Consider the following 23,262-nt stretch of genomic DNA (forward strand, 5'->3'; position numbering starts at 1 on the left):
ACCTCACTCCAATCAAACCTACATGCACACACAAGCAAAAGAGGGCAATGACACAAGATTAGAGAGGGATTAACCACTAATTAGTTACGATCTAGCTAATCAAAGCATCATTAGCAATCACAAGAAGTATGAGAGAGACATAGTGAAAGAGAATTAAGCATTGATTAGTGTTAATCAAGTCACGTGAGCAAGGAGAAGCTCAAGGACTCCATAGCCACACACCTCATGAGCTCTCACCAAAGAGTGGTCTCAACAAATGAGCTTGAGAACCCTGATTTCTTTTACACAATGCCTTATATACCTAGGGTAAAATCTTATATACCTAGGGTAAAATATGCAATGTTCGGAGGCCTTTAGAGCTCCACCACTTACCAAATATGCAACCTAGGCACACTAACTGAACTATTCTCTCTAGCTTGGAACTCCCATTGATTCCGTAACACATTAAAATATTACAATGGCTTGAAATAAATCGGGAATTTACAATACATGGCCATTTTAGAAAATTATAAAAAATGTGTGACCCCAATCTTCATTGCTTCTTCATGTTGATCTAAGATGTGCATTCGTAAGGCTCAGGCTTTTAGCAACTTCTGTTAACTGACATCGGCTCAGTTAACATTCCCGCCTTCCGATTTTAGTGTCTGTCCTCGGGCACTGTTAAAAAGTGTTTGTGGAGGCTATGAAAGATTTTTATTTGGTTGTTGATGGATTGATTGTCTTCATTTCTCATTGAATTTGTTGATGAAGTTCAATTTGTTGGAGCATCTTCATTGGTCTGAATATGTCTGATGTGAGAGATGATGTTGTATTTGTGCATTGTAAAAGAATAATGATGAGGCAGCTTTTTATTTATTAAGAGTATGTACAAGAGAAGTAGAATGATGAGATTCTAAATTAGGGTCTAATACCTAGATGACCAAAGGGAAAAAACCAGTGGGAAAAAAGTTCTTTGGGATACGTGCATTATCGGAGTACTTATTAGCATGGGAAATATTAATAAAGTACTCAAGGATTATTTGCTGATAAATATGGAATTAAAAAGGCAGCAAGTAGGAGAGAGTAGCATGATGGAACATTGGTTTTCCTGTTGTAGTCCACTTCAGGTGCATAGGTGGAAGCAAAAAAGAGTGTCTAATGCTTATTGTCCAATGGTGGACTTCCTATATATGCATACACAAAAATGCATGGAAAACAATATGTTGTGCAAGAAAGATTTTGAGGGGTTCTTCCAAAAGATGGTGTAGCTATAAAAGCATATGACATGGCTTTGCAAGCTGGCACCTCTTTAGAATGGTTTTCATTATCAAGGATATGTGCTCCCATCTTATTGTGCACTCTGCATGAGTGTTGGACTCTACAACACTCCACCAATTGTAAGTTAATAGACTTCAACTCTTATGCTCATCTTGTCCAGCATGACCAACATGACTTATATATGTTGGACTCTTCTAACTTGAGTGTAAGCCTAATAACTACGACTCTTAGCACAGAGTTTATTACGACTTGAAGCTTTGGGACTAATGTTTTTCTCATTTTATGGCTCAGCGACCCGCCGACTCTGACTATGCCAAAGAGTGTTTTTTGCACCCTGGTGACTTGACACTTTACATTTTTGTGCTTATTACAAACATTTCTTTAGGTAAAAGTAAACTTGAATCCTTAAAAAGAGGATTAGTGAAGGACCAAGTTGGCATTGAAGGTTTCTTTTGCCATACCTATTTTATCTTCTTCGAATTTGCATTCGCGTTGGTTGGGTTGCCCTTCTTTGACTGTGAAGACTCCATTATCTGTTTGATTCTCCAATTAGGCATCCTGTGTTGCTTTTGCTTCTCATAAGATACCTATGGCCTTCCAAATTTGTATACAAAACCTTATCTCCATTGTAGCCATATAGCTGTAAAATATGCTTTGTTGCACTTGTACCTGTGTTACCACTACTACTGACTTGCTCTGCTATACTTGAATTCTCAGCTCGGCTTGAGCCCATGTTGACTCAATCTATAAAAACTGTCTCTTAGCAGATCCTAGTGTTGATTAGCAAAATTTCTCCTGCTTGGTTTGATAATACTGCTCTTAAACTCACAAGAGTTGATTAACTCTAGCTTGAAAATGTCAAAATTGATTGCAACCTTTGAAATGATGAAAATATGGGCCTTGAATAGCCTAACCTGCAATCCAATGTGATTTGTGCCCCTGTTCGTCCAATTAGAAGCTCAATTTGCAATGCAACTACTTGCACTTGCTCGTTTGTGGTCGGTATGATCAATTCCAGCTCCTTGCGGCAACTCTTTCAAAAATTGGCTAGAACAATGATATTCTTGGTCAAAATAATTCAATCCTAGTTCCTAAGGATTTTCCCTGATTCTAGGTCAAATTTCGAGGTTTTGGAGAAACTTACGACTTGAGTTTTGCCAGTTTTTTTACCCAAAACTGCTAATCTCAACCCCGATTTGCAATTTTGATGCGTGAGCAATGCCCTAGCAGCCAAATTTTACACAGAGATCTAATTTCAAATTCAGTTTGGTGTAAATGTTTTCTAGCCGATGAGCTCTCTACATGCTTCGATCACTCAGTTCGTTCTTTGCTTGATTTTGAAAATTTTTGAAATTTTCTTTGTCACTCACGGCTTTGAGTTGGTCTCTTCTCTCACTTTTTTCAAGGGTTATCAGATGTTCTTCTGCTAATCTGGTTCGCTTCTTCTCGGTTTCTTCCTTGTGATTTTCTCGACGCCTTTTTGTAACTTTTTTTCCTTTTTCAACTCCTCCCTTTTTATTTTTATTATTTCTTGTGAATGTTTGAATTATCTAAATTTTTTTGGTATTTTTATGAATGTTTATAATTTTTTGAATTTTAGGAAAAATTTTACTTTATTTTTTATAGATTTGTTAGAGTATTTATGAATTTTACGATATTTTTTGTGATTTATTTGATCAATTTTTTATTTTATGAGTTTGTTTGTGAGGTCTTTGATTTTTTATAAGTTTTTGGTAACTTTTTCTTTTTTTATTTTTTTCTTTTAATGAGTTTTTTGTGAAGTGTCTGAATTTTTTATGATTTTTTTGATTTTTTTATGGCCTTTGTTATTTTATTTGGGTTTTTTTAGATTTTGGTTACTTTTTTGTGGATTTTTTATTTATTTTACAAATTTATTTAATTTTTGAATTTTACTAAAAAAAACTAACACTAGATAAAAAAAAACTAACACTAGATAAAAATAAACTAACCCTCGCCTGATCACCGCCGGAGCGTAGGCCGTCTTTCCCCCGGGGGATTCACCATGGAAAACCTACCACACCACGTAAGTGCAAGGGAGGGGGGATTTTTTACAAGTTACATAAGCGTACAAGTTAGGTGCATGCTCCAATAATTTATCTCCCAAGCTTAAAAATAAGGGAGGGGGGTATCATATTTATTGGGAGGGGGGGGAGGGGGAGGACTAACCCGGGTTCATTACTTGTAACGATTGGTCGCACGTGTGCACTAGAACTTAGATGAATTTTGGGGAAGTTGTTTATCATGTCACACATCAAATTTTGCATCAAGACGGTCATAGATAAGGGTTGATTTGGAGTAGGTCAAGGGTTGATTTAAACCAGCTTTGGATGGGTCAGAATTGGGGGACGAGTAGATAGAATGCAGGTTGATCAGGCACATAGTTTGAAAGTCAAACTAAGACACATTGAGGGTACATGTAGTTATCATCACAAGTGGTTCCTTAGTACGTTGTTAGTCACTATGCTACACACTCTTTGACTAGCTTTACTTAGTCAGATCATGTGAGACCTAAATTTTAGATGTAAAATAGGGGTATGATAGTTTTCTTCATTGATTGTCGTATAAGCGTAGAAAGGGGGGTCATATTTCCTAATATGAGTCGTATATAGGGGTTTTATCAAAGTTGTCCGCTCGCAGGTGGCGTCCCATTTAGTATATAGAGTGAATCCCCCGGGATCTTTCCCCAGCAACAACGCCAAATGTTGGGGGTACCATCGTAGCATAGCTCCAACGACCAACAAAATTATCAATTCGGAGAGATGAGCTACCCGGCTAGGGCATAGAACCACTCACACGATTAGTGAGTTAATCATGGCAACACAAATGGTGACTCTATGAGGTAAGCTTCTCGACCTATGGAGGAGCCAAGCCACAATGATTGGCAGTCTCCACATCCACTTCTCTTCACCTCAAATCAATCCAATCACACACACTAACGATTGCAAAACGCACACATCACTAATCCTATCATGCAACATACTAATCACAAGCACACACACATAGATCTATTGAGCACCACACTTCAACAAACCTACATGCACACACAAGCAATCACACAAGATTAGAGAGGGATTAACCACTAATTAGTTACGATCTAACTAATCAAAGCATCATTAGCAATCACAAGAAGTATGAGAGAGGCATAGTGAAACAGAATTAAGCATTGATTAGTGTTAATCAAGTCACATGGGCAAGGAGAAGCTTAAAAACTCCATAGCCATGCACCTCATGAGCTCTCGCCAAAGAGTGGTCTCAACAAATGAGCTTGAGAACCCTAATTTCTTTTACACATTGGCTTATATTCCTAGGGTAAAATATGCAATGTTCGGGAGCCCAAGGCCTTTAGAGCTCCACCACTTACTGAATCTGAAACCTAAGCACACTAACTGACCTGTTCTTTACAACTTGGAACTCCCATTGAGCCCATAACACATTAAAAATATTACAATGGCTTGAAATAAATCGGGAATTTACAATACATGGCCATTTTAGGAAATTGTAAAAAATATGTGACCCCAATCTTCACTACTTCTTCATGTTGATCTTCGATGTGCATTCGTAAGGCTTGGGCCTTTAGCAGCTTCTGTTAACTGACATCGGCTCAGTTAACACGATGTAGGGAGTATGTGTGTGTGAGTGAGTGTGGGGGTGGGTGGGTGTGTGTGTGTGTGCAGAGCGTTTGTTTAGGGCACTTGTGAGCTGGCCTGGAACAGCCTTGTAAGTTTAAAAAACCATTTTTTTCCATTATTTTATAAGTGTGGTTCATATAGTAAGCTTTTACAGTTTTGGTGTCGTGAAAAAAATTTATTCAAGAATTTTGATTAATGTTGATAGGGCTACAGAACTCCAAAACAAAATCGAAACTTGTAAAGTAGTAAAAATGGCCTTATTCCACTTATTCCTTAGCAAGTATATAATTACAGGGTGTTTGACTACCAAGGCAAAAAAGTATTTCAAAGTATATAGCCAAATAAAAGAATTACCATGCATATCTTTTCTTTGGTCCTTACAGAGTTTAGAGAAGAGCGAGTAGCCTTCCTTTAGATAGGCAATATAAACAACTATCTATGCAAGGTTTTTTAGCATAGAAAGTGACAGAAGCTCTCTTACTTTAAGAGAAATTAAATTGGGTTAACCAGCATTTAAAAGGTGAATTTGAATGCTTAAAGTTATGTATCCAAGTTAAATGCTAATTTTGCCTAAAAAACCAAAATGTAAAGTCTGTGAACATGATGAACATTCAATGGTTCTTCAAACAATAGTATGTATTTAGAATATTTTTTTTAAAAAGATTAAAAACCATGTACTTTCCATATCCTAAAAATAATCTACCCAAATTGTAGAACACCCCAATTAGAAGTATACCTTTGGGAAAGAAAGCATTAGTTCCTTCGAAAGCAGTACCTCATAATTATGTAAAGAAGAGGGATTGGTCCACCTGAGATGAAGAGGATGAGTCCCCCGTTTCCAAAATCCGTTATCTTATCTGCCATGACATTGGTTGTATTGAAAACCTTGTAGTACGATGGAACTAAGATCATGTATTCCTCCCACTTTCACTGCTTATATACCTTATAGGTATATGCCTTAGTAGTGAAGTCGGCTTAATAGGTGCAATTTGGTGCTCAATATTAGTATGAACTAAAACAAATAAGGTTAAGGTAAACCCATGAAGGCAGAAAACATGTAGAAGAAACCTCCTCAGATTACTTCTCGAACTAAACTAATCGAAATAGGATTGCATATGTTGTTGTGTGCAAGGCTATATGTGTACAATATGTAAACCAAGGAGCCTTTAAATAGGCTACGTTGAGTGAGAAAAAAGGAGAACGATAGAGAGAGAGAGAGAGAGAGAGAGAGAGAGAGAGAGACCAAGACAAAAGAGTCAATTTCTGTTTTGTTTTGCAAGCAAACCCGCTATAGGGAGTATGTGTGTGTGAGTGGGTGTGTGTGTGTGTGTAAAAGCATGGCGTTTTCTTTTGCGCTAGTGTTCTACGAAAAAAATCACCTTGCAGAGCGTTTGTTTGGTGTATTTGTGAGCTGGCCTAGAATGGCCTTGTAAGTTTCAAAAAACTATTTTTTTCTTTCCACTATTTAGTAAGTGTGGTTCATACAGCAAGCTTTTAAAGTTTTACTGTTGTGACAAAAATTTATTCAAGGATTTCGATTAATGTTGATAGGGTTGCAAAACTCCAAAACAAAATGGGAAATCGAAACTTGAAAAGCAATAAAAACGGTTTTATTCCACTTTAGCAAGTAAAGAATTACAGGGTGTTCGACTACCAAGGCAAAACAATATTTCAAAGTATATAGCCAAATAAAAGTATTACCAGGGGTTCAATCCATTGTAGAGAGAGGTTTGAACTGGTAAGAGAATATAGGAGCTATGTATGTTTACTAGATAGGTTCAAACAAAGAGAGGATTGTAAACCAACCCAAAAAGGATTTTACTGGTGGATTTTTGCAATTCCAGGCTTGGATATATGAGAATGTAGTGAAAAAAAAAAATATATATATATATATATATACACGACCTTGGAGAGATATTCCAAAAATATTATTATTTTACCACGTTGGTTTTCTTTTTAAACAACTTATGGTAGTGGGAGTTATGATTTTTTAGTCAAAAGACTATTGTGTGTGTGTGTGTGTGTGTGTGTGTGTGTGTGTGAGAGAGAGAGAGAGAGAGAGGGGGGGGGGGGGGGGGGGGGGGGGGGGGGGGGGGGGGGGGGGGTGCAACGGCAACGGCAACACTATTCATTGACATTCTTACAAATATTGTAAATTATATGCATTTTCACTAGCTAGGAGACACCATGGATTGCTCTAAAAAAGGCCTGGCCACAAGGGCGCGCAAATGGCCCATCCATCAGTTTTGGATGGGCCATTTGCGCGCCCTTGTGGCCAGGCATTTTTTTGCCCCTTATAGGCCAATCTACCCCCTAGGGTACTTAAAAAGCACAAATTTATTGCAATGGATTGGTTTTGCATCATTCATTTAAATGCAACCTTTTTATGGCAATTTCAGTATATGTTCACACTCAAGGACACTTGAAAAGCTCAAATCAATTATAAAATGAAGTTTCCAGCAAACTATCACTTGCTCTACCTACTACACCCTTGCACCAAAAAGTCAAATTACATTGGACACTTGGTTTCACAATATGTTATTAGTTTTGATATCCTATAAGGAATTCAAAGCTTGAAATGACCAAAAAAAGGTGTCCATAAGGATCCATATAAAATATTGATGCAAAACCAATAGGTTTTAGTAAATTTGGTTATTTTAAGTACCCTTGGGGGTAGATAAGGCTACAAGGGGCAAAAAAAGGCCTGGCCACAAGGGCGCGCAAATGGCCCATCCATCAGTTTTGGATGGGCCATTTGCGCGCCCTTGTGGCCAGGCCTTTTTCTGCCCCTTGTAGGCTTATCTACCCCTAAGGTTACTTAAAATGCACAAATTTACTGAAATTGACTACAATTACATACAGAACTTGAAATTACAAAGATAATAGACAGAGTAGACACAATTGTTGATCATATTGTCATTGGAAAGTCAAATCATTACAAAGATAAGGGTGTGCAATACAAAAAGAGGGGTAACTTCGGCTAATGCTCGAAGTCTCGTCGCAATCGTCGTGCAAGCTGCATATCTTTTGGCTGTATTGTCACTCGCTTTGCATGAATGGCACATAGGTTGGTATCTTCCAACATTGAAATGATGTGGGCCTCTGCAGCTTCTTGAATAGCCTCTAGCGCTATTGCTTGCATTCTATACTGATTTCCATAGCTTTGAAGCACTTCCTTCACAGTGCGAGCAAAGGGGGCGCGTCGAATCAAGAGCTCCGTCGTCTTCTGGTAGTGGCGGATTTCTGCAAATGCCCTTGCTATTTTTCGGCGTTGTTGCGGTTGTGTTGGGGGCACTTGCACATTTGCTGGCGGGCGGCGTGAAGGCTTCTTGAAAAACTTAGACTTGCGTCTGTTTACATGCTTAGGGGCTGGTTCTGCAGCCTGTTCTGATTCTTCCTCTTCCCTTGGTTGCCGATCTTGTCGTGTGGGGAGAGCTCCCTTTCCTTGAGGCAATGTCTTCCCCCCAACGGCCACCCGGTGTGTGCGCGGTATGTTTTCTCGCAGCCATGGTGGCTCACTCTCTGATTCGGTGTCTGTATTGACCACCCGAGTCCTGGATGGTCCTGCTTGTGATTGGGGGCGCGACGGCTGCTCCCTATCGGACTCTGATGTTTGCTGGCCCTCTGCTTCTCTCCAGCGCTGGGCACGTTGCTTCATTCTCTTTCTAGGTGTTATATCTTGAGGAGGTGGAGATTCAACAGTCCTTGATGACTCTCGTGCCCTACCACCATGCCCACTACCAGAAGAGTTCCTGGAACGGCCAGGTGTTCGTGGCCGTTTTCTTGTGCCTTTAAGCCATGACGGCTTCTCACATCCTTGGAGGCTGTTTTTGTTGGCAGGCGGATGCTCTTTCGCGGTTTGTTTGGTGCGCGCCATTTCGTTGGTAAGAGCTCACCTGTTCTTAAGAAATGAGTGATTTATGAGAGCATGCAATATTTATAAGGGCCCATTTAAAAAGGGCCCTGTTCACACTAATTTTTTTAAAAGAAGTATTATTTTTTAAATAAACATGTCGCTAAGAGTTGGACCCTGCGTTCACGTTTAGTGACTCGCGCAGTATCCACTTTGATCCTTGTCGCACTCTGCATCGCCGCCATGCAGCATGCTTGGTGGGACCTTGCGACATTTTCCACTTGTTGCTATGCTCTTGACGACTCCATTTGCGCACTTCAATAGCAATCTTGGATTGTCGCGCACGCTCCATTGTGAGCTTACGAGCAAATGTTGTGCGAAAAAACCACTTGAACATCTCCTCCAAATAATTGGATTGCACCATTCCACCACCATGTCGAGTATTTTTGAAGTACACTCCCCTTGCTCGATAATGGGACATCTCCATGCCTTGAGTGCTAAAAATTTCAAGCGATCCATACTTGTGCATAAAAAATGCACATGCGCAAACAAGATATGCTGTTCACATGAGCAAACGATCCACATTAGTAAATAAAAACAATCCCTTGTAATGAATACACCATGAATGACTTACCATGTAATGTGTGATGTTATTTTCACCCCAAGAAAGGGTGAAGACCTTGGTAAAATCCGCCAAATCTTCTTGAAATGATTGCCGTTGTTCTTCTGTTGTGCTGTTAAGGCTCATAAGCTTGACCATTTTATCAAAATGGGCCCAAACTTGCTTGCGCTTGTTTGCAAGCTCGCCATTTGAATCATTGTCAGTAGTAGCTTTGCATAACTCCTTCCAAAGCTCCCAAAGGTTACCTGCCTGCTGGTTGGAGCTGCTTTGAGCATCATATCGACTTGGCTTTCCTTGGGAAAATTTCTTCAAAAAGTGTGTAGCTTTTTGTCCACTCATTGACACTTGTTGAGCAATTTCATGGGCCTCCCCTGTGTTCTTTGTAGCAACTATAGACACATTTCCACCATGACAGCCAATGGAATCAAGAGTACCTCCACTCTTTCGATCGCTTCCTAGGACTTTTCCAACGGTTTCATTGTGAAAGCATAGTCAATGTGGAGCTTCAATAGCCTATCAAAAATACGCATGAATGCGTGTAATGTACAAAAATGTACATTCGATAGAGGAAATCGAAAGATTGGATTCCAAGTGTGGTCCTTTTGATCACGGTCTGGGGCATTGAGCATGGGACATCTCAGAATAGACGCTTCCCATTCTCTACCTTCATCTCCGACATCATGACAATCTAACCCTTGTTCTCCATGCCCTTGCCATGGAAGCATGTAACTGGCCTTTGCAGTGCTCTTATGTGATTTTTGTCCATTAGGTTTGTACCCTCGAGTGCAAAATGGACAAGGCATGAGAGAAGAAGCCCCTTGTTTGCATCCAAGCAAACACTTTATGGTCTTCAAATCCCCACCTAAGTGCCACTCCACATCATAACTACCAAAGCCCTCAATCTCCAACTTCTGACCTGCAATTTGGGAGTGTATTACTTATGTGATCCATGGAGTTCTCTCAAAAATCCACGAAAGTACTCCATTGGTCTCTTTGGGCACCTCAATAGCACCCAACCACCAAATGTCTTTCTCTGATTGCACGCTAAAAGATAGGGTGGGATATGGCTCGACTGAATCCCTTCGCTTGGTTTGCAGAAGGGCCTCGTTCATTAGAGTGACACTTAGCCTCTCTAACCTTCGGCCTTTCACTATTTGACACTCATCGAGTTTCAGCACAAAAGCGACTTTTGTGCCAAGCACTACAAAATAAATAGTGCTAAGACCTTAAACTTCAGCTTCTATGAAAAGAATAATACCAAAGAAAAAAGTAAAGTGTGTCACCTTCTTCAGGTAACTCGTAAAATCTAAGCATGGCTTCTTGAAGCCTTCTAAGATCCACGAAAATATTGTTCCACATTGTGTAAGGAAAGCCCTTATTCGAAGGTCTTATGGATTGTTTCTTACCTTTTCCCCTTGTCTTTGTTGCGCACGAAGCATAAAGGGAAGTTGGCATTGTGTCCTCAATGTGTAGGTATGTCCCAATGCGGGAGAACACGTCTTCGTTTGTGGCCTTCTTTGCGAGCTTGACCTTGTGAGGAACGGGAAATAGGTTTTCCACAATGCCATGTTCTTTGAGGGCATCCTTTAGGAGTTGAAAAATAGCCTGATAGGCTTTGGTGCTGATTCCAGCCTCATCACAAGCTTGTTGAACGTCATCATCATTAACCACATTTCTTAATTTACGCATAAGGTCCTTGGTGACTGCATCCTTAATGTGCTTACCTCCAGGTGATTGTAAGATAGAAATAACGTCCTCGGTATTGAGACAACTAGTGAGAAGGTTGACTCGATTATCTTGGCTTGTTCCACCGCATGCCTCCTGGATGAAGTTTCTAGCAACAAATAAACATAAATGTTAGAAAATAGTGTGAAGTAAGAATGCAGCATGCAAGTAAAGACCAAATCACCTTGTGGCTGTAACTCGTCGTTTGCGTGCTCCTCCGGAATGTGCAAGAGTTTCAATGGATGAATACGGGCGTTTGCGTTCCCTTGCACCAAGGGGTGTTTCTTTCAAGTATGTGATGGTGTTGGTAAGCTTCTGGATGTGGGACTCCTTTTCTTGCATTTGTTGTTCAAGACTTTTAACTACCCTCTCCGAAGAGGCAACACTCTCTTGTAATGCCGTCGTCTTGAGGTGAAGAGCTTGACATTCGTGCATCCACATATGCAAAGAAGCACCTGCACCCATACACAGCCGCTTGCAATAGCCTAACAAGCCTGCTTCTCCCCTCCCAAGAAATTGAAGAACTGTGGAAAGGCTATTAAACGGTGGATGGAAGCGGCTTATAGGATCGTAAGGGTACAAATGGCCATCCACCCAAATGTCAACATTGGTCTCACAAGCGGTGCGGCGTTCTTGTGATCACCTTTGATCACCTTCACTAGTGGTCTTCGGTGCAAATGCCGTGGGTAAGCGAATATGTATGCTTTTGGTGTGCGGAGTATGTGGTGGTGGAAGCAAACCATTTGTGATGTCCGTGAGCACCATGGAAGCTGTTGCGTGAGGAAGCAAATGATGAAAAGATAGAGGGGGAAGGGTAGAGAGGCCGAGCAGGATGGGAGGAGAGAAGGAGGGAGGGAGGGGAGGGAGAGATTGGGGAGGAGGAGGAAGGTAGGGGCAGAGAGGGAGAGAGGAGGGAGGAGGATGAGAGAACAAAATGTTTATTACTTTTTGGGGAAAAAGATTTTTGAAAAAATGGACTTTCTAAGCTTGTGGGTTAAAAAATGGGTCAAAAAATGATTTTTGGATATGTATATATGTTGGGAGGGAGTTTTAAGTAAAAAACAAATAAAAATGAAATTTTTTTAAAAAAGTCAAATTTTGACTCTTTTTGACCCACGGAATTGCTGATGTGGACACACCCCTATGCTTCCTTCACTTTAAAAAAGGCTAGAGAGAGAAAGCAACCTTTTAGGTCCACATCCTACATTTGTCTTAAAAAAAAGCTAGAAATGCCTACTCAAAACTACCTTCTTCAATGCCCTTGCCCCCTAAACCCCACACAACATTAGCTTTAATCCCTAAAAATTAGGATTCCTTACAAGGCCCATGCAAGGTTCATATTTCTCCTAATGTTCCATAGCCACCAAAGTAGTATGGGAAGCTTGGGGTAGACTAGCAATAAGGCAAATGAGAATGAAACTACAATTGGTAGTAGATAGTACATTGAAAGACCAAGGGCATTACTGGAACATGCTATAGTTAGCTCTTGCAGGATTGACTATCAACATACTTTTTCCATTGTAGATTTTGTAAAGTAACTCAACTATGTTGGGACGACATCTAATGAGACAGGTTCAATTAATCCAAGATTGGGGAAATGATTACTTGCATCTAAAACAAGTAGGATTAATTATAACAATGAACCTGAAAGATCATTCTTACAAGGATGTCCTGAAAACAGCCATCCAAGAATTTGATTCTGAAACTTCATTTGAAATTAAACTGGCGTCATGGTTAAACAAAGAAATCCCTATTTGGATATGTGGAGCTTTAGAGAATGGTAGTTTAAAGCAACAACATTGTATCTTGGATCAAGATGTGAACAATGTAGATTATGTGGTTGAACCTTTCCCTGAACATTTTTTTGAGCCATTTGAGTGGACCTAGATATTGGCTACCATGGATGTTTGTGTCAAATGAGTCTACATCCATGTTATTTTGTGGTCAAGAGGGCTATGACATTGTTCATGTACAAATGGTAACCATTGTAGCAAGTTTTCTTTGACCATTATTCTGATGCTACAAATGAATTAGAAGGGAAAACTCCTACAACAGAGGAATCCGACTTAGAAAAGGAGCACAGAAGAGTGAAACTACTGCTACAAGGAGGGGAGAACTATTTTGATTTTTCCAACCAACGTCATAAAGGACAAGAGAGGTACCAAAAAAAATGAGAGATTAACCTACCAAAAAAATTTGTGTGTCGAAATTCAATGGAAAGATGTAGTTTCTGATGATGATTGATGTTTAAGAGTATCAAGGACAAGATAACAAGGAGATATCCCACCTCAAAAAGGAAAAAGAAATTGAGACAATGGTTTGGAAAAAACCAAAAAACTCCAAAGACAAACAAATTTGAAGAAAAATGAACCTACAATGACCAAAACGGAGAGAGAGGCTAAATTTTAAGAATTGATAAGTATCTTGAAAGAGGTGTAGACCAGTAAAATGGAGTCAAAAATTGACCAAGGCAATGTGGATATGAGTGTCCATCACACTATAATAAGTATACATTGTAAGATAGAAGAATCATTGTGGAACAACCCATGAGATAGCCCAAGGAACTAGAAAAATCTTATGAAGGATTACAAAATGCCAAAAAAGAAAAGATGACCTAGCAAAACCTAGGGAGGAACCAAGACCTACAAATATTGGCACTAACATGTCTCAAGAAGAAGAAAAAATTATAATAAGGACCTACAGGGATGTATTTGTGTAGTCATACAAAGATCGTAAGGGAGTGGATCCTAACATTTGTCAACATACGATACCAATGAAAAATAATGCCAAGCAAAGTAGACAAAGACCCTATACATATAATGAGAGCTTTGCTAATAAGATCAAATATGAGATTAAAAAACTCAAGGAAGCAAAATTCATCTATGAGATTGAGCATACAAATTGGGTATTCCCGATTATGGTGGTGCCAAAGAAAAATGGAAAGTTAAGAGTATATGTCAACCTCAAAAAGATAAATGCAGCAACCATAAGAGATAGCTATCCTCATCCGAAAAAGAGTGGCTAGAAAGGATCATATAGCTTCTTAGATGGATTCTCAGGCTACAACCAATTGACCTTTGATCCAAAAGATCAAGATAAAACGGCTTTTTTTTCAAAATGGGGCATATTCACATATAGAGTCATGTCTTTTGGGTTGAAAAATTCTCTAGCAACATTCCAAAGGCTAATGATCCATGCTTTCAAAAGAGTACCTATACAAAACTTCTTGGAAGCATACATAAATTGACCATTGTGTGCACTCACGAGCGGACCACTTTGAGCACCTTGAGAAAGTCTTTGAGAATCAAAATCCTACCACACTGTGCTTATACATGTGATATTGACCCCATGTGCTAAGAAAAGTGCAAAAATCTATTTTTCAATTCGTCCCTATATAAAAAAACACACAAAGGTTTTAAATTCCAAAATTTGACCTATGAGGAAACTTAGAATTCCCATATTTTGCCAAAATCACGCTCAAAGCTTCACTACATTATGCTCCAACACTATGAAAAGCCAAACTTGCAAAAAAAATCAAAAAGTGCAAGTAGATAATAAAGCGCGCTTATTATCCTCTATGTTAGAATGGTGAAATTTTCACAACCTATAGCTTTGGCATGTCATCACAAGCCCGCACACCAAGTTTGGAAGAATTTGGACTTCCATAACACTCCCATTTGTAATTAGTCATCTTCAAAAGTCTTCTATTCAAAATTGACTCCAACCTTCATCAAAAAATTTCCAAAAGCCAAATCTTGCCTATAGATGATGCCCTTAACCCATGTGCAAAACCAAAATCCAATTTTCATCCCAAAATCAAGTCCTAGATAATAATTGCAAATATTATCCGCAAACCGCGGATTGGGATTGATCCCACTCTATGAGATGGAGCCATGCAAAGTGGATCTACAAAGATCATATGAACTTCTAAGTGTTATCCAAGAAAATGGCACAGCCCACATCGCAGACTCTACTGGGTAGGCCACAAAGGTTGATATGACCAAAGAGATAGTGGCAAAGGCTCTGAAGCTTCCCACTGAAGGTGTGTCAATGAGATCAAAAGAAAAGAAGAGAATGGGTGTGTTCACCAAGAACACCATAGCTGCCACTTTTGCTGACATGATACACAAGTTATTTGAAGACCCTACAAGGTTGTACCATCAACATTTTCACTTTTCATTAAAACAGCCGCCAAGGTATACCACTCCTAACCACATCCTTGTTAGAGTTTAGATTCATGTATGGTAGTGGCTCCAGTATCTTCCAAGAGCAAATTAGATAGTGAGGGATGTTTTGTGGCTATGCTCAATCATATCTTAAGGTTGATGTACCTTTTTCTTGATGATGCACTCCACGGTGTTGTCCACCCAATAGGTTGGCATGAGGTGAGATCCATGTTCCTAGGGCAACCCGATGTTAGAGTCTCCAGTGTTCTACATTTTGGCTTTGTAAGGTTGTCATGTGTCCGCACATAAGCCAAGCTTATCTCTCCTTTTGAGAGTCTCTTTGAGACATAGTGATAATGCACCTCAATGTGCTTCGTGCAAGCATGAAAATTTGGGTTCCTCGCACCACCAATGCGCTCTGACTCTCAGTGTAGATGATGTTGGCAGTGTCATGTCCAACACCCAAATCATCCATAAGGCATTTGAGCCATACACACTCAACCGTAGTTGTGAAGACTGCCATGTACTCAGCTTCACAACTGGAATTGGCCACAATAGGTTACTTCTTTCTCAACCATGATATGCATAAATTGTCGAGAATGAAACAAAAACCACTCATGGACACTCTTGTGTCATAACAACCAGCCCAATCTGAGTCCAAAAAAGCATGCAAATTTGGTGCTCAAGGGGGTTCACCATTCAGTACCCCCTATATAACTTGTGTTTGCGGGTATTAAAAAAACCCCTCTTTTAACATGTATGAATGAATAAAATGACCCCTTATTTTAGGATTTTTTCCAAAATTGAATATAAAAACCCCTTATTTTAATGTATCTCTGTTAAATTGCCTAAATTTTTTGTATTTTAAAACCCCTCGTTTTGAACTCACATTATACATTAACATGATTACATAGTGCACCCCCCAAGATTTGGTGGAAATGATCCCCCCTTGGGATAAAACAAGCCAAGACACAAAGTGCCACTCAAGTAGTAAAAAATCCTCTTGACAGCTTAGACCCTGGGATATGCAAAAATTTGCTGAGTTGTGATATTGCAAACTGAATATCGGGCCTCATACTACATACATAAATAAGGCATCCAACACAATTTGGTATGGAGTGACATCAGCAAGATCACCTACATCATGAAAACTTAAATTTAAACTTGTTTCCATGGGAGTAGCAATTGTTTATGCATTCCTCATGTCCAAACTTACAATGCGATGTCTCTATGTAATGTGTTTGATACAAGGCAATATCACCATCATAGTGCTTAAATTGTATGCCCAAGTAATGATGCAAAAGCCCCAAGTCTTTCATTTTGAAAGCAGCATTCAAAGTAGCCTTAAATTCAGCAATATGTGTCTCATTTGGGCCAGTAATCAACAAATCATCCACATAGAGAACAATGATGAGAAATCTATCACCCTCACGCTTTACATAAAAAGTGCTTTTTGTTCGACTATTATGAAAGCCTCATTTAACCAAATGAGTGTCATATCTCATACCAACCACGAGGAGATTTCTTCAACCCATACAAAGCTTTCTTACATTTGCATACTTTATCTTCTTGTCTTTTTATGAAAAAACCATGAGGCTGCATTACATAAACTTCCTCAAATATGTCATTGTTCAAGAAAGCAGTAACAATGTCTGATTGATGTATATCCCATCCAAAATGAGATATCAATGCACATAGAAAATAATCAACAGTCATACGACAAGTGGGAGTGTGAATGGGTTTCCTAACCTCACTCTTATCTTATTGCAAACATAGCAAGAACCACGAACATAATTGTCAATCCATGGGACAAAGCTAACTCGACTAGTACATGGAGGCTACAAGAGGGTGTCAATCTCTTGGAAAACAACAGACAACTTGCATCTAATACAAGCTACACTCAAATGACCTAAGTCATCAAAAGCTAGTCGCTAATCAGTAAGCAAACCATGATCGTTACAGCATCAAACGACATCCTAATGCTATGAAACTTCTAGGACAAGTATATAAGACCTAAGCACACATGCTTATGGTCTCAAATTTCACTTTCAATGAGTGGCAAAAAATGTGATTATTAACAGTAAAGTGAGATTTTGACCTAGTCGTTTCTGACCCCGAATGCATCTAAATGCTTAGCAATGATGCTCCAATACCCCGCCCATACTTACTTTGCCATTTCCTAGCTTAAATTCCTACTAATGATGAAATTAGGCCGTGGGTCGGCGATGTCAAATTCTACAATTTATCATGATATGTTTACGTCAATGCGTAGATATCTTACCTCTGGTTGCAACACAACAGACAGCAATGCAATGTGACAACTGACAAGGGAGATAAAAGCAAGAGAAGGAGAGAAGAGAGCGTCGTAAGCTCACGTTGTGTATTTCATTATCCAAAAAACTTTATAATAACTTCATAAAATTGGCTTTTATACCTTAGCCAAGGTTTCTTAGGTCAAAAACTAATCATCTGGGAGCTCTGCCAAGGATCAATTGATACAATCTGGAAGCTTATAGCTTCGTCTCATAGATTACAATATCCACTTGTCAAATAGAAGTTACAATATTCTCGATTTATCAAAAGAATAAGTGTTTTTACAATGAAGCTCCCAAAAATGTTACATGGGTTAGCTTGCTGCTAACATTCCCCCCCTCCTCGACCGTGCCGTCCCTTGACACGGTTTCATGGACTGAAATAGTCTTTGGGTTGACGGCTGACGAGGCGGTCTTTAAGTTCTTGAAGAGCTTTTTGATATCGGATGCGCCATTCTTTTTTAGGGACTTGCAAAAATTCAATAGTAACTTTATTCTTTAGTTTTATGGCTGAATATCCAACGAACCTTGCAATTAAATTGTTGATCACTCATCCAAAAATCTTTGTACGCCATATGTAGAACCCGATGTAAAAAGCTTCTTTGAATGCCAACATATTGTTCAATGGCAAGAACATGCATCTGGCATAGAAGCCGTAAAGAACTTCTTCTGAAGGTTGCCCACTTAAATCATAGGATAAGCCCTAGTTACCTTCTAAAAAGGACATCCATGGGGCTCCCGCTTGTTCACGCTCTTGAAAAACTTGGATACATGTGAGCAACATTCTGTAGATTTTAAAAGCATTGCACACGAGAGGTCAGGGAGGCTCTTGAAGAAGTTCATAGCACCGATCAGGGTTTTCAACGTGTATTCTTTGGTTGTCGGTTCTTGCTCTAGAGCTGGCAGTTTTGGGTAGTTAATCCAAGTCGGCCTTTTCTTTTTTAGTGCTTTATGTGCTTGCATGTCCTTACCCTTGGTACATGACAGAATGTTGGGTCCTTTTGAATTGATGTCAGTGCCCTTGTAAACAATATGAGATACCTTGATTTTTTGTTGAGCCAAATTTTCCTCCATGTGGGGTGGAGAGCATCTGACCCCTGTTCTTGCATATCCTTATAGAGTCTTTCTTTTACTTGAAACAACTCCACCTTTATCAACGGATATGGCAGTGATTGTTGATGCCACTTAGTATTGATTTGATTGGGGATTATCTGAGTTACATTGATAGGGTTAAGGACCCTCAACTCCCAATCCATAGCCGCTTTCCATTCAACATCCACTTCTTTAAGAATCTACTCTTTAAGTGCATCTTCTTCAATTTTAGAGACCTGGACCATTGGCACTTGTTCCTCGTCTGTGATTGGTACCTATAATTAAAAACTTTCTGTTTTTCCTTCACTTGGTTGTGTTTCTATTTCTACAAAGGAGATTGATGGTATCTCTGGATTCAGTTGTTCAGATGTACCTTCCTCCTCTTGAGTTTCCACATTCCCTTCTCTCAGCAATTGATTGGCTTTTTTTAATTCTTCTATCTCTTTAAGCAACTTCTCTTCCCTTTGCATGCGCATTAGGGCGAGGTCCCTTCTTTGTTCTTGTTCCAGCTTCAACTCAAGTTCCAATTCTTTGTTTTTTCTTTCTAAAGTTTTGTAAACTTCATTAGTCCCCTTGAGTGAAGCTACTGCTGGGGTTTTCCCTTATTTGCTTTAGAAATGCCGTTGTGGTCATTGGTTCTTTGCTCTGAGTATTGCAAAGAAGCATTTGCTACATTCAACTGTACTTGGAGCTTTTCAACTGACTGAGTGGTGCTCATAAATTCATTTGTCACTTCAGTTAGCTATTGCTCCTTGCTTTTACAGGCATCCGATAACTTTGTGAGGAGTTCCCCTAGCTTCTCCATCCCCTTTTCTTGGTTTTCCTTGATGTTTTGGTGTTGATATGCTTCATTCTTGAGCTCTTTGATTTGGCCTTGAAGAGTTTCAATGATACTCATTTTGTCTTCAAGCTCGCCTTGGAGTGCATCAATCACCTGTTCAAGTTCTTGAGCTTTAGCACTACGGCTAAGAGCTGTTGCTTGCATTTTCTCAGTTATCAATTGCATTTGCTTTGCATATTCATTGACTTGGGTGATAACTTCATGCGTTGTTTCCCACTCTTCGGATTCTGCTTGAGGCTCTTTGGAAGGTCCAGCCTCATCTTTGGTTGTTTCTTTTGGCTGTTCTTGATTGGATTCCTTCTCTTTATTTAATCCATCTCCTTTTATTTCCTACCTTCATCTGATTGGTTAGTTGATGAAGAGCTTGGACTAGGAAGAGGCTGATTCCCTTGTTCGGTATTGGGTGAGGATGGTCTTGGAGACATCACCTCCCGTTCGTGCTATGTTTCAGTTGGTTTCCCAACTTCTCCTTGCTATGGTTGTTGAGCAGTTGACTCTTCTCTGGGTTTTTTTAATAGCTTCAGCTAATGCTTCTTGTATCTTTAGGGCTTCAGCTTCCACATACATCCTTTCTAGCATGTCCTCAAGATCTTCTTCTCAGGGTTCTTGGTTCTAAGACCCTTGACTTCCCTTGGATTCCATAGATCTAAGTATGTCATGCAGCTTGTCGACTTCGTTCTTCATAAGCTTCCTTTCCTCTTTCGAACCTCGCCTTCTTTTGTGGAGGTTCTTCCTGATGGGCGGCCATGTTACACTCTGCACAATTGTATGTGGCACATGGATTTGTCAATAGTTGCATCCATCACAAAATAATAATGGAGGGGCATCTCTCTCTCTCTCTCTCTCTCTCTCTCTCTCTCTCTCTCTCTCTCTCTCTCTCTCTCTCTCTCTCTCTCTCTCTCTCTCTCTCTCTCTCTCTCTCGCTTGCTCGCTCTCTCTCCCCCCCCCCCCTTCCCGCGGGCTTTCTTTTCATCTCTTCCCTTCTTGCCCTTTTTTCTTCATTATCCTTCACTGCTATGGACTTCAGGTGAGCTTTCCATTGACTCTTCATCTGACTTATAAATCCCTTTCTTCTTTGATCTTGTGGCTCATGGAGAGGAGTGAGCTTTCTCTGTGTGATTATCCATATGTTATGATCTGAGGCTGGCGGCAAGTTATCGGCCATCCCAATGGCATGGTATGCAATTCGGGTCAAGACTTCTGGAGCTCCTAAGTATGTGACTTCTCCTTCCTTCTTTGTGCTCTTGAGTGTTGTAAGCACGTATTGAGCATGATCTATTGATTGTCTACTTGATGACTTCAATACCTGCGTGAAGGTGGTTGCAACAACATGATTTGGGTAGTGTACCTTGGTGGCGAGGAAGTGGAAATGCTGGTGGTATAGGTAGGCAGGATCCTCTACTTGCTTTAGCATAAGATCAGAGAAGGTGGCGGCAGTTGTACTCTTTGTGAATGTTCCAGCTGTTTTCCTATCTCTGGCTCTCATTGTCATACCTTCAGTGGGCAGCTTTAGTGCTTCACCCACTATGTCTTTGTTGATGACTACCTCGACTTTATGTCCTTGCTAATTTGTGATCTGGGCAGATCCATCCTCTTTAATCGTCAACAGTAGTTCGTAAGCCCTTTGGAAATCTACTTTACATGGTTCTTGATCATAAAATGTTGGAAGTCCCAACCTCTTGTTGGCTTCTTTCGTTAGTTGGCTTAGCTGCTACATCATAAACTTTCTTCGGTAGCATTTGCAACTCCACCTGACTTCCATCTTCACTTTTGAATTTGACGGTGAAGACTGTGGTGTTGTGCTCCTCAAGCTGTTCTTTCGACAGGTAGGTGACTTTGGCAGTTTTCACAGAACTGGGCTCCAACTGATATGGTGGCAGCTCTTGCACCTTTTCTTTTTGGGTCTTTCTCTTCTTTGCTTTCTCAGCAGCTTGCATTACGCCTATTAGGAAAATACAGTTTCAAAGTTAGAAAATTTCACAAATTTCGCTCTGACATGCCCTTTGTCTGAATTGCTAGCAAATTATGTCCGTTTTGCTTTAAACCAATTTTGGAGCATGCATAGATGCACAAAAACATGTATAGATCAAAATCATTCACTCCAGGCAAAAATTGCAAGAAAAGTAAATAATCGCGATTTTTATAGCATGGGATTTTTTCCATATTTTTGCACTTTTGACTTCATAGGCTTGAAGAACATGTGATTTAGATAATCTGAATGAAGTGTGAGCTCATTTGCGTGTATAGGGTGGAAATGGTGACAGATTTAGTCTTCAAACTGTGAAACACTAGATATGAAGGGATTTTGGGTTTTTGAGATCCAAATGTGATCAAACTTGATTGGTGGGCTTGTCACATCATCTACTTTGGTGCCATGAGGTCAAAGATGAGATTTGGGCTCATTTGGGCAAAAATGTAAATAATCATGATTATTTACATTTTCATCAATTTGAACATTTTTTCTTGAAATTGATTGTAGACATGATATAGACCCTCTGTGTGAGATATGGGAGGTTTTGGATCAAAAAATGTGACAAATAACTCAAAATTTGGACTGAAGAGCTTTTTAGTGCGTTTTTTGGCGAGATCTAAGAATTACTCGACATTTTGGGTTCATATCTGAAATGTGACATGAGGTAGAAGTGTACTAGTGATAGTTGAAGCATGATGATGATTTTCAAGCCAATTTTGTGAAAAAGTAAATAATCGCAATTATTTACAGCAATTGAATTTTATGCTTGAAATGACAATTTTATGACCTACACATCTTTATTACATCTAAAACAAGTCCTAAAATGAGTTTGGTAAGATTTGGTCATGTCAGCATCACTTTGTCTTCTTGTCAACTCTGAAATTATTGATTTTTGTTACCACTTCGTGTGTAGAGATGTTTGGTCACTGTTGAAGCCATGGACTTGTCCGCTACATAGTTCTGATGCTGCTCATCCAATTTGGGCTCATTCAGTGTCAGTTTGACTCCATTTGTCAAAATTGACGCTTTGTAGTCTGTAAGCTATTTCCTGCTATTAGAGGGCTTTCCTTGATCGTTTTCTTGAAACCATCTGGGTACATTGTTTATAGACCTTGTCTATATGTTGCCCGTGGAGTCAAAATTCAATTCTGGTATGTAACAAAAACCTAGATTATTTACTTAGGGACCCCCTTGACCCTTGTTAAATGGTCACTAATGATATGGAAGTGTTCTACTATCTAAGGGCATGCTACAGTTCAAATCTTGCCCAATTCGGTCGAGTTGACAGGCCGCTATGATCGTTTTTTTGTTTTAGGAGTCTGTGCACAGCTGGGAATCTAGGGTTTTGCCCGGGACCTATATCTCCTACCCGACTACATAGAAATGTTATTTGATGAGTTTAGAATTTGCCCTCATGTCTCGTGTGAAACGGTGCTGAAAATGGGTGTCTGGACTGGTGACTGTGGACTCCGAAAATTGCGCGCGAAGAAGGTCGAGAGCTCTCTTCTCCAAGAGTGACTAATAGAAATGAGGTGATTTTGGGCTACCTAAGATGCCTATAGTCGGACTTCCAAAACTACTTTCCCCCAGATTACCCTGTTAGTCCTAATAGGCCGTAAAATCTATGTTAGATTCAAAAATTTCCTCAATCGAACTCTGTTAGCTCGTTCTGCAAGAATTCGCAAAAACACGCCTTGGCAGCCTGATTTAGGCCTCCCACTTTCATTTGTCATTTTGATTTAAAAAAATTGTGTCTGTCCGTCATGTCCTCT

This window comes from Adiantum capillus-veneris, chromosome 14, assembly GCF_014529385.1.
Source record: "Adiantum capillus-veneris isolate H3 chromosome 14, ASM1452938v2, whole genome shotgun sequence".
Classification (NCBI taxonomy): Eukaryota; Viridiplantae; Streptophyta; class Polypodiopsida; order Polypodiales; family Pteridaceae; genus Adiantum; species Adiantum capillus-veneris.